General features: G+C 40.9%; 1 long non-coding RNA gene across 1 annotated transcript in view; it reads left to right on the top strand.

Moving 5' to 3' along the window:
- LOC148142494 (uncharacterized) overlaps positions 1–15400 on the top strand; it is a 168979-nt gene that overhangs the window by 118378 nt on the left and 35201 nt on the right. Inside the window, exon 2 of the long non-coding RNA XR_015751895.1 lies at positions 3362–3447. This is a non-coding gene — a long non-coding RNA (uncharacterized LOC148142494). The remainder of the gene's footprint in view (positions 1–3361; positions 3448–15400) is intronic.

Here is a 15400-nt window from a genome sequence, read left to right as displayed (position 1 = left end):
CTGTCTCCCCAATATAGAGGAGGGCACATCGGGTGCAGAGGATGCAATAGATGATATGTGTGGAGGTGCAGGTGAATCTGTGGCGGATATGGAAGTTTCCTTTGGGGCCTTGGAGGGAGGTGAGGGGGGAGGTGTGGGCGCAAGTCTTGCACCTCCTGCGGTTGCAGGGGAAGGTGCCAGGAGTGGAGGTTGGGTTGGTGGGGGGTGTGGATCTGACGAGGGAGTCACGGAGGGAGTGGTCTTTACGGAATGCTGATAGGGGAGGGGAGGGAAATATATCCTTGGTGGTGGGGTCCGTTTGGAGGTAGCGGAAATGACGGCGGATGATGCGCTGTACATGGAGATTGTTAATCTGGTCCAAGCAAGGAGCCCTGGCTGACGGATATAAACAGGAGTGTTAGAGATTCTGTTCACTCTGAGAGCTGGCTCTGTAGGAGCTGGATCAGTGTCAAGGACTCTCCCTGTGTAAATAAAGGGTGACTTGGTGATGGGATAGCAGTCTCTGTAGAGTTATTTTAATTACCTCAGGTATTTTCCCCCCAATTGCCGAGGATTTGAAGTGTGTTCCATTCAAATGGAAAATAGTGTATATTTCTTCTTTATTCTAAAAGAGAGAGCCAGACAGAAAGCAGGGAATTACAGGTCAGTTAGCTTAACAAATGTCAAAGCAATCCTAAATTATTGGGAGTCAGTGACCAGTATTCCAAGTAACTGCACCAGCCATTTAACATTCATAGTGTCATAGAGTTGTACAACACGGAAACAGACCCTTCAGTCCAACTCATCCATGTCGATCAGAATTCTTAACCTAATCTAGTCCTATTTGCCAGCACTTGGCCAATATCCCTTTAAACCCTTCCTATTCATATACCCATCCAGATGCCTTTTAAATGCTGTAATTGTACCAGCCTCCACCACTTCCTCTGGCAGCTCATTCTATACATGCACCACCCTTTGCATGAAAATGTTTCCCCTTAGGTCCCTTTTATGTCTTTCCCCTCTCACTCTAAACCTATACCTTCTAGTTCTGGACTCCCCGACCCCAGGGAAAAGACCTTGTCTATTTATCCTATCCATTTCCCTCATGATTTTATAAACCTCTATAAAGTCACCCCTCAGCTTCCGACACTCCAGGGAAAACAGCCCCAGCAACCCTGGCAACTTCCTTGTTAATCTTTTCTGAACCCTTTCAAGTTTCACAACATCTGTCCAATAGGAAGGAGACCAGAATTGCACACAATCGTCCAAAAATGGCCTAACCAATGTCCTGTACAGCCACAGCATGACCTCCCAACTCCTATACTCAATGCTCTGATCAATAAAGGAAAGCATACCAAACACCTTCTTCACTATCCTATCTACCTGCAACTTTACTTTCAAGGAACTATGAATCTGCACTCCAAGGTCTCTTTGTTCAGCAACACTCCCCAGGACATTACCATTAAGTGTATAAGTCCTCTTCTGATTTGCTTTTCCAAAATGCAGCACCTCACATTCATCTAAACTAAACTCCATCTGCCAATCCTCAGCCCATTGGCCCATCTGATCAAGATCCCATTGTAATCTGAGGTAACCTTCTTTGTTGTCCACTGCACCTTCAATTTTGGTGTCATCTATAAACTTACTAACTATAACTCCTCTCTTCACATCCAAATCACTTATATAATTCACTTATATTAATTTGGGCCCCAGTCTGCCTAAAGCTTTATTAAATAGGTTATAGGCTTAGAAAAGTTCAAGGCTTTCAACTAGGGTCAATATGGTTTTGTGAAAGACAAACCGTGTTTAAATAATTTATTTGATTTCTTTGAGGAATTGACATAAGCCATGAAAAAGGGGAACAGATGAATGTACGTGGACTTCCAAAAGGCACTGATAATGTAGCTCATCAGAAGTTTGTGCAGAAGATGAAAACTCACAGTGTAGGGGTAGTATATTAGTATAGATGGAAGATTAGCTAATAAATAGGAAATAGACAGTAAAGCATAAATGTGACATTTCCTGCCTCCAAGTTCAACCACCTACAAGAGCAAAAGATTCTCCTAATGTTTCAGGTCGATAGCCTTTTATCAGAACAGAAGGGAAGCAGAAATGTCAGAATGATTAAAACAGTAGAAATGGCAAGGGAGCTGGTAAAACAAAAGGGAAGGTTTATAATATGTTGGAAACCAGGAGAGATAAGCTAACAAAAGATTTCAAGATCGAAAGAATGTTAATGATGTTGTAAAGAAACAAATTGTTATGATTCCAGGTAATTGTGTTGCTGGATATGTAACAGAATGCAACATGGCTTTGTAGATCATCAGTTATATTTTTGTAATTGAATTAACGTGGTGATTAGTCACTGAACATATTCACAAAAGACTTGCAATGTACTTTTGCAAATGAACACATTTATTTTTTCATTCATGGGGTGTCGGTGATTGGGTCAATATATGTTTCCCATCTCTAGTTGCCCTTGAGAAGATGATGATGAGCTACACTTTTGAATTGTGGTCCATTTCAGTTAGGTAGACCTGTGATACCATCTGGCAGGGATTTCTAGGATTTTGACCGGGTGACACTGAAGGATTGGCAACATATTTGCAAATCAGGATGGTGCCCGGCTTGGAAAAGGACTTGAAGGTGGTAGTGATCCCATGTATCTGCTGCCCTTGTCCTTCTACCTGGTGGTTTTTGTGGCTTTGGAAAGTGCTAAGGAAATGAGAATTTTGTAAAAAGCAAAGATCTTTCCTTAATTGGCAAAAAAGAAAGATCCAATCCTCTTCCTCAGCAATATCCTCTACAGACGCTCAATCCAAGTGAAGTATGCTCCTATCTTAACTCTTTAATTTCTTCCTCACTGATGAGATTGCAAGATTTTTCTTTTGGACTTTCTGTACTTTCACTGTATGTGATTCTCCCTGTCACTCTAGAGCTGCTAAAATATAGGTTAACCTGTTGACTTTTCTTTTCTTTTCTGAACTTTTAGAGTAACTCAGGGTATTTTCCAGACTTTTCCCTTGGACAGTTTTAAAAAAAGACTTATATCTAGCCTGCAGACTTTTACAAACTCACAGTTCTTCTATTTTTTTTTAACTCAACCTCCTTGCAGCCCTTGACCATCTGTTTCCCTGTAGCACAAATTCAACTTAATAAGCATTCAGCAATTAAATCCCCCAGTTGGTTTTTCTGGTCTTTTAGCTTAAGTCAGGTACTTTCTTAGTAATATTGTTCAAACACACTGTTCAAAAATGAGTTTCTGATCATTTAAAACATGTTGCCTTTGCAAAACTAAAATCAAAAATTGATTTACCTCTACTTTAGAATACAGCTGGGTCAGAGGTTATGCCTCAATGAGATGTAAATTATTATATTGCAGCCAACAAGATGCAATGAGAGATTAAAGAGAAAGAACATCCAGCAAGTAAGAAACAACAGCAAGAAAGCAAGTCGAAGAGGATGAAGGTAGGAGTTATGATCTAAAACTATTGAATTCAGTATTGATTCCAGAAGACAGTAGGGTGCTGAGGTAAATGATGGCTTGTCCCTTGAGCTTGTGTTGCGTTTCATTGAAATATTTTATCAGGCCAACTACAAAAATGTCAGAGTCGGAGATTGACTGACAATTGAAATGCTTATGTTTGTGGACTGAATGATTATGTTCGACAAAGACAGGACACCAGACACAAGGCTTGGTGGATTCCCACAGTATCCAGGGATGTGCGGGTTGGGTGGATTAGCCTTGCAAAATGCAGGGTCACAGGGATAGGCGAGGAGGGTGGGATGTGTAGGTTGGGTGGATTAGCCATGGGAAATGCAGGGTTACAGGAATAGGGTGGGATGCTCCTCGGACAGTCAGTGTGGACTCAAAGAGCTGAATGGCCTACTTTTACACTGTAGGGATTTTGTGGTTCTATGTTTCTAGGTCTACATTTGATCCCCCCAGTGCACAGGATACCTCTAAATGACATATACAGTATTCTACATTGAAAAAAACCACGAATAGATCTCGTTCTACTATGGAGGAGTCTTTGAGGCTTTGGATGAGAATTTTAGATCTGAGATGTTGCTGAATAGAAAGGAATAGTGAGCATACAATGAACTGAACTTGGGACAAGTTAGGATTTAGGGAGCAGAGATATGGCTGAGCAGAAGTTTACAGAGTTTGCGAGACGTGTGGTAAGTTCCGAGAGCACTGGAATAGTCAACTGTGGACCCTTGTAGCTTCTTTTTCTCTTTTCTGGAATGTGGGCACCACTGGCAAGGACAGCACATGTTCCCCATCCCTACTTGCTCTTGAACTGAGTGACGTAAGAGGCTACTTCTGAGTCAGCCACTTTGCTGTGGGCCTGGAGTCACTCGTAGACAAGAACATGTAAGGAAATATTTACCCTATCGCACTGTTGCAAACCACTTGGGTTTTCCAACAACAATAGACAGTGGTTGTCTTGGTTACCATCACTGAGACTAGCTTTATTTATGATTCATCAGAATCTGAAGTAAAAAATCTGAAATCTGAAGTAAAAAAAATGACCATGCTGGAGAAGCTCAACAAGTCTGGCAGCATATGAGGAGAGAGAAACAGAAAAGTCATATCACAGTCAAAACATTAACGCTGTTTCCTCACCCTGAATGAATCATCTGGCTCCACGTGGGCTGGAGATTGAGCTGATGCCTTTCTTGATCTGCGTGACTCTATCCCATACTGGGTAGTGCACTGTGACAAACCTGCCAAAAACATACATATTTATTGTTTGGTTTATCCATCTGTTTTTACACGTTAGCCTTTGGTTAAAAAAAAATGCCACCAGCAGCATTGATGATATTTGGTGGGAATTTGTCTGAGGAGATGTTCTTGTGTCTGAAGAAAGGTAATTACAAACAAACAACTGAGAAATACTGTTGTTGAGGCACCCCGGGTTAGATAGAAATCTCTGCCAATATTATTTCGGCTCCCTCACATTGTCAGGTTTGATAGCTTCTTTTTTCAATCTCTTCTCTTTCCTGTGGTGTGCCAAAATAAAAGGCCTAGACAGATGTCAAAATCAGTCATAACTCTAACTGATCTTAGGAGAGATACGATGGTGAGATATGCAAATTAATGTGAGATTATCACAGCTTTAGGGAGTGAGCTGTCTGCTTTATTCACTACAATGTTGCACTCCAGAAACTCAGCGAGATCTTTGTAATACAAATTATATATTCAGAAATGGCGAAGAAAACTTTAAAAAAAAATAATCTTTCCAGTTTACAATAAACTTCCATTTGATTGCATGTGTAAGTGTTTTAGTTGTAGGTTTAATCCATTGAATAGGACTTGTTCATGTGACTAAACACTGTATTTCAGGTTCAGTACCAAGAGTGTGCTGTCTCGTCAGAAATACCATCCAACAGATGAGATTAGCAAGTCAAATTTAAATGGATGTGTTCAATCTCAAAAATGGGACAGTGGGCCTGGCTGAAACTTAGCTTGTTGTCAATATCCTATCAAAAAAAAGAGTAATGATCACTGTTCTCATTGTCACATGTAGCTGCTGCATTTTCCCACAATGTGTGAATTTTGAGAAGAAAATCCATGAACTATAACCCACTTCAGATGTGAAAGGCACATTATAAATGCAAGTTCTCTCCTTCCTTGTGTAATTATTAAAGGTAAGAGATATTAGCACTGGGCATAAAACAGTTTCTCACTCCAGCCAACTTGCCATGATGCGACTGTGATGCAGTGTAGTAAAACTTTCTGTATTCTGGTCCAATAGTCTGTTTAAGCCAAAACCTCATAGAAATACCATTCACAAGGATTTTCTTTAGGGTGCAAGACAGCAATACTTCTGCTACACCTCCATACCAGCCAAGCACTAGAAGAAGTGGAAAACAGCACCATATTTCCTGTGAGAATTTTATAGTGAAAAAAGGGAAGAACCAATGAGGCCAAATAATTTGCTTTTGGATGAGACTTTAAAAGCAGCATTCTAACTTCTGGCTCCAGTTCAGATGGATGGAGAAGATCCCATGACACTAAGAGAAAGGAGTCCTCCAGTACTCTGGACAGTATTCCTCCTTTAGACACCATTAGACACCAACTGTGTTTGCTGGCTAAGACAAACTGAACCTAACAATGTGCTGATGTCCCATCATGTTGAACCTTTACCTGCTCAAATCCATCTTACAAATGTGTTTTTTAAACAAAAAATGTCTATTTGCTCGAATGTATTTTTGACACATCTCTGTAGCTATCACATCCTGAGGTGGGACCCAAATCCAGACCGCCTGGTCTGGGAAAATAAACATTATCTTTACGATCTGTGTAAAGCACTGATTAAGCTTTCAATTTAAATTGACAAGAATGAAAAAAATATTGTTTGCTCACTAGTTATTGAAAAGAATCGACCTAACTCCCAAGGTATTGTACGATCCAACCTCATACACAATGTTAGGTGTTATTGGTGAACTGTGATGAAGCAGTGCTCAGCATGTAATCAGTCCAATCCCACCATGACCACTGCACAAGGATGTTTTATATTATCTGTATTTGTATGACACCTATTTATACCAAATACATGCTAGCCACAGTAAATTACTTACTACGTTCAGTCTGTGTGCTGTGGCAACCAATGCAACAGCCGTTCTGCACCTGTAACAATTCTGCTGATAGGACTAACTAGCTTTATCTGTTGGGATGAGAAATTTCAACCTAGACACTGGGAGGAATTCTGCTGCTTTCCAATAAGTCCCATGGGATAATTTATGTCCATCTTAACGGCATGGTACAAGCCTTGGTTTAAAAAAAAAAGACACCTGATCACTAGAAACCCTTCAGTACTACACTGAAAAATCAGTCTCAATTGTGAGCTAAAATTCCAACATATGACTAAAACCCAAGACCATCTAGTCCAGAGTTGGAGGTTTACTAACTCAATCAACACATTTTGACATTTGACTCTTTAAATCCATAACAGGCTGAGTAGGACGTCTTGATTAGATTAGATTATTTACAGTGTGGAAACAGGCCCTTCAGCCCAACAAGTCCACACCGACCCGCCGAAGCGCACCCACCCATACCCATTCCCCTACATTTACCCCTGCATCTAACACTACGGGCAATTTAGCGTGGCCAATTCACCTAACTTGCACATTTTTGGACTGTGGGAGGAAACCGGAGCACCCGGAGGAAACCCACACAGACATGGGGAGAACGTGCAAACTCCACACAGTCACTCGCCTGAGGCGGGATCTGAACCCGGGTCTCTGGCGCTGTGAGGCAGCAGTGCTAACCACTGTGCCACCGTGCTGCCCACGTCTTATGGTTCCACTCTGTATTTCTGTAGAAACACACTAACAGTAGCTGCCATTAAGCAACTTATGGATGCATAATTTTCTTTCTTTCTCATTTAAAGGGAATGTTTCCTTCCTAATTGTTATTCCATAGTGAAATACTAACCTGGCTGTTTTTCAAATTCTTTTTATAAGTGACTTATTAACAGCAGGGAGGAAGCCACATCTTACTGTTACATAATGTCTAAGTATCTTAATGCACTGATTTCTCTCAATACCTGGAGGAGACCCACCTGTTACCCTGGTCACACTGTCTACATTGCTGTCATCACACAGACAGGATATGGCAGATCTGGGGTCTTATATATTCTCTCAGACAAATCAACGTTCCAAACGTATGACATGCAACAGCTGCCAAAGGTTATTTTTATTGTCACATTTGATGAATTTTCTGCAAATTCCTTGAGCTAGTACGGACTAAACTTATCAGCTGCCTTCTATTAAAGAATTTTGCATTCTGACTTGTGCACAAAGGATGGTCTTTTCTCTACTTCCTTACTTCACTTTCTCGCATCCACTTGGGGAATTAAAAGCTGCTGAGTGATGCCAGACCACTGTCACTGCTCAGGAAGGAAAAACAAGATCTGTGAAACAGTCAGGATGGTGAAAGCAGGAATGCCTCTTTGTGAACACTGAGCTGTGCCCCAGCTGATAGACTCTAGTTTCTAAGTCAGAAGCTTGTGTGTTTGTTCCTCACTGCAGAGCTGGAGTCTTTCAGATGAGCAGTTAAACTGGGCTATCGTTCTCTGATGGAGAAATATAAAGACACATGACAATATTTTGAAGCAGAATGGGGAGTGCGTGACATTTTTCAAGGTTACCACTATTGGTGCATCACAGTATTTGCCACATTCACCAGTGTGTGCTATTGGCTAAAAGTTTTTTGAGATAGTTTGTTGCCATCAGTCCTCCTTTATCTTTGGTCTAGTGGTTAGTGGTAGAGAATGTTTTAGTGTAGAGTATTTAGACAAGAGGTACTGTGCATGATAGCAATTAGCACATCCGACATTTAGTCAGGTACAATTACTGGGACTTTAGGGAGCTGGTCCAGAGATAGCGGCTCCACCTGAAAGCTAGAATAGAGCTCCTCAACTCCACCCACAGATTTCACGTGATATTGATAGAATGGGTGAACATGAACCTCTTCAGGACTATTACATTATCTAACAGAGTTCTCTTCCTTGCCCTAACTGTTCCCAAGCCTTCAAGCCAATACTTAAAAACAAATGATCTGGTCATTATTGCATTCCTTTTGTAGGAGTTTGCTGTGTGCAGATTGTGGTATCTACTTCAAAATGGAGATTACATTTCAATAGGCTAAGTATCTTATTGACTGCATTGTACTTTGGGATGTCCTGATTTCATGAAAGATGTCATTTTTTTTGTAAATGTGCTTGTGTCTTTTCACAAAGGTAAGGAAAATTCACTCAAGATGTCAAATATAATCCCTATGAATGTGCTTTTTATTATCATGTTGCCCTTCTCTATTCCTGAAGTTAATGAAATATTTCACAGGTACCCAATCACCCTCCATTAACTGCCCAAATGGTCATTCTCCGCCTGTAACCTGTGCCAGTATTTAACCACATTTATAATCAATGGTTAATAAGGTGGAGTCAATTCTGGTCAGGTTTCTCTGAGGAGCATTTGCCAGGCACTGCTGACAGACTTTAGAATGTCCCCAATCCAAGGTACATCAGACTGTAGAAAAGAAAGCACTAAGATTTATGTAGGGTCTTGTGACAGCCTTAAATTGTCCCAAAGAATGCCATGATTAATGAATTGATGTAATTACTGTCCTGTGAGAACATATAACAGATAGGGACATCTATTAAAAAACAAATGACCTGCTAATCTAAAGACAGGTTGACCAAAGCATCAGAAAGACTGCTTATTTTTAATACAATGGGATCTTCTAAATTCTACTGAACAGAAACCAGCTGTCAAAACTCTCATGTTTAATGTCTCGTCTAAATGACAAAACCTCCAATAATCCAGCGCTCTTTCAGTACTGCCCTGTTTTTTCAGCCTTGATTAAATTTCCAAGCCCTGAAGCAAGACTCAACCTGCAAAGTTTTAATTCAATGGTAAGGGGACTCACCAGTTGAGTTGAGCAGATAAGTAATATGTAACAATTGTAGCATTGCTTCTGGAGCATGGACGGCATTGTGAGTCTGCACGAGACAGAAATCCTGACGCAGCTGACTCCAAAGAAATTGTCTGGAAGATTGAAAATTCTGATTGGCAATTCTCTAATGCTTGGATCTTTCCAAAAGAGGCTCTTTAAATTTGGAGGATCTGGGGGTTCCAATTCACTTAAGTTGAATAGTTACCCAGCAAAAGTTGCAGCGGTAAAAACCTACTCTACCTCTTAGGGTAACTATTGAACTGAACTCCCCAACTGCACCCACTCGATCTTAATGTCAGCAATTGACCCTCTGGCTCTGACACAATCTCTGACCTGAGCCCAATGGATTCAAATATGTCCACCTCATCGGATTGCTAAGATCTCCCCCACAACCCCCTCCTCACTTCAAACAGACTGGACCAGATCCCCACCCCATCTCATGACCTGCCATTTCCTACCTAATTGCCAAGCTCGCCCTAATCCTGACCCAAAATGACATTCTCTCCCCTACCCAACACTGCATCCCTACCATGCCACTCTCGACAGCATCCCCATCCCTACAGAACTGAACCCCATCCACCTGTCCCCCTTCCCATTAGCTGACCCCATTGGACTCAATAACCCCCTCCAATACTCTCCTAACGCAATCAGACTTGACACTGTCCCCCTGCCCCGCCACACAGCCGCCTCCAACTAAACTGATCCACCAACCTCATGACGTGAGCCGACAATCACCCCAACATAACCCCAACGCAACATCCTCCACTGACCTGATCATGACCTAACACAGTCCCCACTCCCCCCCCACGACAACCCAACAGCCCTCAATTTGACCAGACAGCACCGTTTCTGATCCAACCTGATATCTCCTATCATCAAGTCACACCCTCTAAACTACCATAAATACTCTGGCATGGCACTGTACCCACCTGGCATCCAAACCATCTCACCTACCTGTAACCCTAGCTTCCTCCATTCCCCAAACCTTCATTCCCTTCACTCACTTCACTCTTTCACAGCAATCTTCAAAATAACTGATGGACATTCAAATTTCAGAATATGACATGCAGCACTGTAAAAGGTGTTTATTTTTTAACCATCTTCTTCCTGCCGGCTTCAAGGATCACTGGTTAGGTTCAGAATAGAAGGCTGCTGTCCAGGAACCCTCAGCACAGAAGTCATCAAAGGCACTTGAGTGTTTTTGCATATGATCAGGGACAGAAGTAGGGTTTCCAACCCTGAAAGGAATCTCTGAGCCATTGTGTGGAATATTCTCAGTTGTCAATCAAATGTTCAAAATCTAAGCTTCAAGATATTTTACCTAGTCCATGTATGTCTGAGATCAAGAGTAAAAAGATTATCTAATGCATAGAAAGTAAGAATTGCTTTCCTTGGAAACTATCATTACTGCCACCTGATATTGGTAGGCAGTGCTTGCTTCTCCCACATTGTGTGCAGAGTGTGTTTTCCTCCATTCTAGCTCATACATTTGTCAATGACCATTTTTTTAATGTGAACACTTATCTCCCAATTGACCTTCTCGCATAAAACAAACTTTGAATGAATTTCATTCTGGTAAAAGAGTTCAGTGAAACTTTCAAATTCTCTACCACCAGGAGTCATGGCTGCTGAATTGTTGAAAATGTTTAAGACTGAGATAGTTAGACTTTCAAACTTTAAAGGAACAAAGAGATTTGGGGACTGGGCAGGAAAATGAAATTAGAGGTAGAAAATCGACCACATTGATGATGAGCGGAGGAGCAAGTTCAAAGGTCATGTGGTCTAGTCCTGCTCTTCTTATTTCGAATCATTGGTAGAACAACGGTTTGAGCTTGACTTCTCGATCAGAAAACGATCCTTCCATTTCTTCCTTACGACCTTCAATGTGCTTCTGGAAAAGTCAATTCCTAAAGTTGATCATGCCTTTAAATGCGAAAGAGTTAATGGTGGTAAAAGCAAATTCAAGACAGTCCCTCCCATTTTAGAAAATGCCTGCTTTAGTCTTGAATGGAAAAAAAATTGGAATGTCACATTTGTTCTCAGGTTTCTGTGGTGCAGAAAATATGTAGAAATGACATTGATTAATTTTGAGCCACAAGCAATTTTTTTTGTACTATCATTAAATGTGCTGCAGTACAATCCTTACTTTTCCTCCAGATATTGGGCATTTTGTGACAAGTATGATATAATAACCATAAATCAATATGTGTGCAATTTATAAATGGGAGAATCTAAATCTCTCATCAAAAGGTTTTACCCTAAAGGTTAGCAAGACCATTAATCATCGACAAATATCATTGACAAAAAGTATAATCAATTAAACAATCTGTAAGGCTGGCATTGGTATCACTCTGGTGACATTATAATTACAGCAAACGGAGTTTAGTGCTTTCAAGATAGAACATGAGGAGTGTCAGTGTGGATTATGTCCTTTATGGGAAAGTGCCTATAGAAACATAGGGATGACGTTGGACTTGCTTATAATGCCTTGTCATCAGACATTTGTTGACAGTCACTCGGCTGAATACAGCTTAGGACTGGCGTGCACAGAATCATATCCCAGTCAAAAGCTTTTATCTATGTGAGGTTCATGGGAGTGGGGATTACATAACCTGAATAAGAAAAAGAAAAAAGTGACTACAAGTCTGCAATACCAGTGGAAACTTTGACTACTTGTAACACAGACTGGAAACTCAGACAAGCGGTGCTCACCAGTTACCAAAACCTACAATAGTGGAATCACATGGAACTCAGAGCCAGGTCTGCACCATGATCTCCCAACAAACATGGAGCCCTGACCACAAACAATCGTAGCGATTAGTAATTACCACTGAACTCAATCAGTGGTAAACCCATGGAGTGTCAGCTGGAGTTCAATGTAGTTCTCAGCTCCCAGTCATATATTATCTGTTTGATTTCCAATCCAACAACTTGAATACAAAGGTATTAGTCCAGCAGGTTTAATTGGAAGCACACTAGCTTTTGGAGCGACGCTCCTTCATCAGGTGAAGGGACGGCGCTCCGAAAGCTAGTACTTCCAATTAAACCTGTTGGACTATAACCTGGTGTTGTGTGATTTTTAACTTTGTCCACCACAGTCCAACACCGGCATCTCCAAATCAAGGTATAATTTGACATTCTGTGTAGTACAGTTCTGAGGGAGTGTCACCTCTCCTCCAGCTGAGACCGGCTGTTAAAATTTGCTTATGTTATGCAGGCATCACTGGATAGACCTGCATTTATTACCCAACTGTAAATGCCCAGAGGGTATTTAAGAGTTAACTACATTTCTATGGGTCTGGAGTCACATGTGAGCCAGATCAAACATGGGCAGTGGGTTTCCTTCACTCTAAGGTACATGGTTGCCATTAAACCAGCTTTTAATCCACATTTTCTTTCCTTTATTGAAATTAAATTTCACCAGCCAGGGCAAGATTCAAACATTCAACAGTTTCCTCATTTCCCCTCCCCCCCACGTTACCCCACTCCCAACCTTCCAGCTCACCCTCATGACCTGTCCTATCTGTCCATTTTCCTTCCCACCTACCCATCCATCCTCCTTTCACCTTTACCCCCACCTCCATCCACCTATTGCGCTCTCAGCTACCTTCACCCCAGCCCCACATCCATCCCATTAATCTCTCCACCCTCAAGGCTCCCAGCCTCATTGCTGATGAAGGGCTTTTGTCTGAAACATCAATTTTCCTGCTCCTCGGATGCTGCCTGACCTGCTGTGCTTTTCCAGCACCACATGCTCGACTCTAATCTCCAGCATCTGCAGTCCTCACTTTCGCCAAGATTCAAACCTCTGTCACCAGGACATGAGCTTGGGGTTCTGGATTACTCGTTTAGTGACATGACCCCATGACAGCATTACTTCCTTCCATCCTGGAGTTCTTTCTGCATTCACAGCGCACGTACAAAACTCCATGGCGCTACTTTGCTGAAGTGCAAGGGGCATTATTTCCAGTAACCTGGCCAATATTTATTCCTCAATCAAGATTAACTTGCTGTTTGTGGGAGCTTGCTATGTGCAAATTGGCGCATCCATTTCCTATATTACAACAATAATTATACTTTAAAACAAGTTTTCATTATCTGTGAAGAGTTTTGAGATATTCAGAGGTTGTGAAAGGTGCTATATAATTGCAAGTATTTCTTTTCTTTTATCTTTGACTTGAGTGATGCGGTGACCCATGATGGGCTGGCAAATTCATCTGCGGCTTAACCCTTGCCCACTCCCATGTGGTTGCAAATCCAACACTTTAAATTCCAGTCCTGCCTTCTGTTTTATCTGTCATATGTAACATTAACTAATTGATGCACGCAAAACAAGTGATGTAAGGTCACAGGGCTCCACTGAAATTATTTCAGAAAGTGACAGGAAACAGCAAGCAAAGGGAACTCAATTAATAATGGTTATTCAGCTATAAAATTTATAGTCCATTACTTTGGAAATGATTGAAGTGAATGCTTGAGTAATTGCTAAATAATCACTACATTATTCACTGCACGTCACATTTACAGAGAACAGGGTCTAGAGGACTTGGGAAGTCATTAGCAAATGACCACCTAGAGCAAAGTCATTGAGGGCTGTGGTAGTTGTTCAAAAGAACAATTGTTAAAAGGTAACTCAGTTTGAAGTGAATAAATGCTACATGAATAATCACACAATGCGCACTTCTTTCCAGAGATGTAGTGACGTCCTACTGTTTGAGAGTCTGTGCCTCTCAGTATAAAATCCTTAATGTGACCTCCAGAATGCCAGTCTTATTGGTACACCAGGAAGTCACATCAGGGCCACTGACATATTACTTAAAGATTTGAACCAAATTCATCAAATATCTCAGTAAGGCAGTTGGCAGGCCAACACAAATTTAGTTGTCTTGTATATATTTATTAAGTGGAGTATATATTTATTAAGTGGTGTATATATTTATTAAGCAGTGTATATATTTATTCAGCAGTGCATATATTTATTAAGTGGTGTATATATTTATTAATTGGTGCATATATTTATTAAGCAGTGTATATATTTATTAAGTGGAGTATATGTTTATTCAGCACTGTATATATTTATTAAGCAGTGTTTATATTTATTCAGCAGTGCCATTAGATATTGTAAGTGGCAAAAAGCTGTCATTGACCCTCTACACAAGCTTGCAGCTCAAACACCCTTCTCCATGGAGAAGCAAATTCCTGCAGATGCTGGAGATCACAGGGGGTCAGGCAGCATCCATGGGGAGAGAGCAAGCTAATGTTTCGAGTCTGAATGACTCTTCATTAAAGCTCTGATGAAGAATCATTTGGCCTCACAACGTTAGCTTGCTTTCTCTCCATGGATGCTGCCTGACCTGCTGTGATCTCCATCTTTCTCCTTGGTCTCATTCAATGCTTGGCTGCAGAAGTATTTAACCAGTTCATCAGTATAAATATTGCCTGTAGTGAATAGGATTACACACCAGGGTTTAGGGCACAACTGGTCTCTAAGCCAGCCTTTGAAATCCCATCCCACCTCATCTGACTCTATCAGAATAAGGTGCTATTCCATCATCTTTCAGGTAATGATTAAATAATTTAATAATTTAAATTTAACTCCACTATTTGTCTCAATCCACAGCACTGAGTGTCACAGTTCTTCGGGAAAAGAGGTTTATCCTGAATTCTCTACTGGATTTATTAGTGATTATCTTATATTTATAGCCTGTAGTTTTGGTGCCCTTCCCACAAGTCAAACTTCATCTCTATGTTTGCTTTAACAAACCCTTTCATAATCTGAAAGATCAGGTCAACCCCTCAGTGTTCTCTTTTCTAGAGAAATGAGCCTCAGGCTGTTCAATCTATTCTGATAGATATAACCTCTCATTTCTGAGATCATCCGTGTAAATCTTTTATGCATCTTCCCCTTCTTGAAACAGTCCTACGGCAGCTTTCGTAAATATTAATACCTTCAAG

The sequence above is a fragment of the Chiloscyllium plagiosum genome, unplaced genomic scaffold (assembly GCF_037043375.1).
Source record: "Chiloscyllium plagiosum isolate Xiang-an unplaced genomic scaffold, Cpla_swu_hap1 HiC_scaffold_28, whole genome shotgun sequence".
Lineage (NCBI taxonomy): Eukaryota > Metazoa > Chordata > Chondrichthyes > Orectolobiformes > Hemiscylliidae > Chiloscyllium > Chiloscyllium plagiosum.
This window is presented reverse-complemented; position numbering and strand designations above follow the sequence as displayed.